This window comes from Dipteris shenzhenensis, chromosome 29 (assembly GCF_047967505.1).
Source record: "Dipteris shenzhenensis isolate YYH24624 ecotype China chromosome 29, Dip_SZ_1.0, whole genome shotgun sequence".
In the NCBI taxonomy this organism is placed as follows: domain Eukaryota; kingdom Viridiplantae; phylum Streptophyta; class Polypodiopsida; order Gleicheniales; family Dipteridaceae; genus Dipteris; species Dipteris shenzhenensis.
This window is the reverse complement of record NC_141624.1, coordinates 36128223-36132782: the sequence shown is the minus strand read 5'-3', so window position 1 is coordinate 36132782 and position 4560 is coordinate 36128223. Positions and strand designations below refer to the sequence as shown.

The 4560-nt window shown below is 43.3% G+C and overlaps 1 pseudogene; it reads right to left on the bottom strand.

Annotated features, from left to right (window-relative positions):
* Positions 1–2341: 2341 nt before the first annotated feature.
* On the bottom strand, positions 2342–3293 carry LOC147882775 (uncharacterized; annotated as a pseudogene).
* Positions 3294–4560: the final 1267 nt, after the last annotated feature.

The following is a 4560-nucleotide window of genomic DNA, read 5'->3' as shown; positions in this document are numbered from 1 at the left end:
AGTGTAATATGAGTTCTAGAATAGAAAGGAAGGATCCTCACCCACCCAAGTCTATAGGTACTAGAGGTTGAGTCCAGCTTTGAAAGGGCCCTCCCTCACTCATGTGACTACTTGTTTAGGATCCCTAGTTTCATCTCCCTAAGATCTACATACACCAGAAGGGGACAAGGCAAGCTACCCTTATGAGTCTTTGTACTTAGCCCAAGACGAAAATTAAGTTTCTGAGCCTTTAGTCTACAACTATGCCTATTGGAATTCTTGATTCTACATTAATGCAAGTACTATTTGGTTTTAGTAATGCCTTTCCATTTTTGCACACTTTTATTCCAAAAAACTTCTTAATATCCTGTCTCCATTGTGGTTTTTCCCATGCAACAAAAGCTCCATTGTTATGTTATCTTGATGTCTATTCTGCAACTCAATGACAATGATCATCCTACACAATGAGTAGCCAGCAGAGTGTAGGAGAGGGCATCTTCCTACAAGTTTTATGCACACATGATCTTGAGCACTAGGAAATGGTCAACGAGGGGTGATAAAAATACCATCAACATAGATGTGTACACATGAAATTGTATTAATATGCACTCTGGGAGAGCTGATGGCAAACCGATATGCGATGAGGCTACTTCAAATAATAAGGCAATGATGAGGGAATCAAATAGACATGATCTATCTAAACACACTGCAATCTCCATTGAGGCCAATGAGGAGGAAGTTTTATTAAAGGATAGAGATGTTTGAGACCAACCCCACAGTTGGGGGATGAAGACAGAGGGGCTCGGGGGGCATAGATAGGAATGGACATGGCCAAGGAGATGAAGAGGAAGGAGATGAATGGAAAGGAGATGAAGAGGAAAGAGATGAATGAGAAGGAGATAGTCACACCATCTAGGTTTGAGGGAGAGGAGGATGGTCGAGTGACCCTTGATGAGACCATTGCCATTGATGGGTGGAATGTGAAAAGACTTGCTAAAACCCACCATAGAGTGCTAGCAAAGGAAATTGAACTCAGCCTACTCCAAGATGTGATGGCTAGCTTCTTTATTTGAAAACAAACAAATCCCCCCTTATAGCACTCTACAGACTTCTCCCCAATGAAGCGATATGTACACCTTCAAACCAGGGGAGGCACTAGAGGCCACAGTAGAGGATAGCCCAAGCATGACCCACACTCCGAAGGTAGGAGAAGAGTATAGCCTGACAACATAGGCATAGTGTGTGGACTTCATATTGCAAGAGCGTGCTTTGTATCTATAGTCTATTTCTAGGTCTTACCTACCCTTTAATAAAAGCTTGTAGACAGTAGTTCACGTCATTTGTGCAATTTTTTTGTTTGTGCATTACTGTCTTCCTTTCAAGCAAGATGGATTTCTTTTGTTTGTACTTGATATATGTTGTCCCTTGTTTACAGGTCCCTACACAAGAAGACGAGGAAGGAGGCGGAGAAGGGAGCGCAGGAGGGAGTGTGGAAGGGAGTGAGGAGGTGGAGAACATAGATTAGTCATAGAAATAGTGCTAGCTACTCTTTTCTGTACTTAAAGCCACTTGCTTGGCTTCGTGCCTCTTGTATAGACACTCCTCTTATTTTTTGTACTTGAAGCCAGATGATGTGGCTTAGCTTCATGCTATATGTACATACAAGTACCTTTTGAGCTTTCAATTTTATTGCATTTTAGAGTTGTAATGTTTTATTTAGAATTGTAATTAAAAAGCAGTCGACTATAAGAATTGAATTACACAATGTGGAAATGGGATTCCTGTAACTATATAGCATACACAACATACACAGCATTCTGTAAATTTTTAAAAAAAAAATTATGTAGCGCATCTATCAGTGCGTCTATAAATGTGTCTATATACATGTCTATCTGATCGGGGAGCGTCTATTTGCACGTCTATAAAAGCATCTATAAGACCGTTTATAAATGCGTCTATATATGCGTTTAACAATGCGTCTGTCTGTTTTTTAAATCTTTTAGCAAAGCGTCTATTTAGGCGTCTAGATGCACGTCTATACGCGCGTCTGTCAGCTATATAGACGGGCTGTTAGATGCGGGTCTCTAGATGCGCAAATAGACATGCCCGTAAGTTTTTTTTAAGTTCAGTAAACGCGTCTATATGCGCGTCTGTGGGTGCTTTGTCTTGTTGTGCTTGACATGTGAAGACAATAGTTAAAAGACCATTCAATCCAATATATGTAAAAGACATTGCTACACAATGTAGGTAGTGCTTCTTCTAGCATTCATCAATCCATGCCATTTGCTTTTATTTCACAAGGGGAAAAGGGAAAAGTGGATAGCCACAAATAGCAGGTCTTACAAATAGCTATAAATCTTTATCAACAAGGATTGAAGATACTTCCACTTGCTTGCATGCAACTTTGAGAAATAGGATCACACCATTGGAATAGTTGAGATGAATCCTGTAAAAAAAGACGCAACAACCACCAAAGGGAGCAAGGAGTCAATATGAGATAACTTTCTACGTCGATGAACGACTTTAGAGAACGAACGTACAAGACAACAGTCCAAGCCACCATCATGACAAGGTACATACATCAACATTGCAAGTGTTTATACGGATGCCATCGTCTGCAATGTATAAGCATTCCATCGTAGACCTGTTTATGAACAAGAAATTGGCTCCGCCCCCAGGGAGAAACATGAACTTTTGCCGATCGTCGCCGCTATCACAATTGGTAGTGAATAAGGGATCCCCACCTGCAGGGCCGACGTACAAGCAATAGGCTACTCCGGATGGTTCTACCCCTATTTGGCTCCAACCGTCGCCATCGGGCTCGGTCACTCGGAACTTGAAATTCACTTCGGTGAAAGGACCCATTCACAACCGTAGTTGATCATCCTACCGTCCGGAAAAGGGTAGTTCCCTTCAACGTTCCAGCACCCATTATAGGCACTATTGTAGACAACGGTTCCCAACCAGAATACCTGCATGCATGCATGCCGGGTCAGAAACAATCACGGAACACCAACAGAACGGCAAAACTTCGGTTTGCACAAACCTATGATAATGCCTGCCCCCCTGAACACGTCTGCTGCCACCGAAGTGTAACTGACCAGGTCGAGGCCAGCCGCTGGGCTACCGGCGTCTCAAAAAGAGACGGCTCCTTGCAGTGGCGTAGTGCCGGGAGAACTAGGGGTGATGGCGGTGCAGCTGTAGTCCTGAGCGGTTGTGGGTATGGGCGAAACGGTGCTGATGACGATAAGGACGATGAAAGGGAGCAGCAGCGGGGGCATGGGAGCGGGAGAGCTGCTGGGGCGATGTTCCATAGTAATGTTGCAAGATACTGAATCTGAATATGCTCGAATATTGGAACGAAGGGGATGGCCTGCGGTCTCTTAAAGCGATCGAGCACGTTTGCAATCCAGCTCAGGGCTGAGCGAGCTGATCAGCCCGGCGGACGGCCTTTCTTGTCGTAGTAAGTGGCGTTCTTTTTTGATGCTGCTGAGATACAACCGCGGACGAGCTTCGTAGCTGGCCACCGGGCCTGCGTTCTTAATTCTCGACTTAGCTCTTCGATGCTCGGATTTGGTAATTCAAAGCTTGAAGTAGCGCACAATAAGAGTAACAGTGCACATGCACAAAGACAAATCCAAAACCTTTGCAAGAAAAGTGCAGGTTTTTGTAACCTTCCATTCATCTTGACAGTAAACTAGGAGCTTCCGTGAACACGGTGATCTTCATGGGTACGAGGCGCGAGTACAATGTGCAAGCATGCGCTGAGATTAAGCGTCAAGCTATAATTCTATGTGAGTTGTCAGATAGAGGTCCTAGCACGATAATTGCCGATCATTGCCATCCAAATCGTTCTCATGCGTTCTTCACATGCACCTGCCAACAAGGTTGTCTCTCCTCCCTAACCACGCTTCCATTTTAGTCTCCTAAATCTCTTGCATTGAGGTCTATTTCCCTCCACAACCTTCCTCACCAGCTAATGGCTTCCCCTTGCAACTTTGCTTTCTACACGACATAAGCAAAAGTTTGTTACACGGACCATCAAACCCTATAGCTTTGGGTATGTAAGGTATCTTCCATTAAGGCTTGTGTTGATGTATGTAAGGTATCTTCCATTAAGGCTCGTGATCAACACAACACAGTGATAGTGTGCAAAGAATGTGCCACTATGACATCACAAAGTTCGAGAAATCCATCCATTCTAAGAGACAATATGCAAATCTTGAAGATATATTTCTTGATGAGTTCTCTAACTATGGGGAGGGGAGATATGGGGAATGGGACTAATCAAGAGAGGGTATCCATGAGGTAGAAGTTATGATTTGATGAATGTGAGGACTCCTCCATGAGCTTGTTTGCATGGAGATTTTGTTATGGGACAATAAAAAGGTTTGTGCTTATGAAAAATATAAGTTCAAGATTGTTAGTGTGAGTGAGTAAGTGAGATGTTAGAGCTATATATAGCTTGCCCTAACTCAGCCTAGTCCTCAACTATAGATATGCCTATGATATATGAATAGTTACACTTCCTTGGGAGCAACTCTTGTGTCCATCTCTCTCCTCTTTCTCTTCCTCTCAACA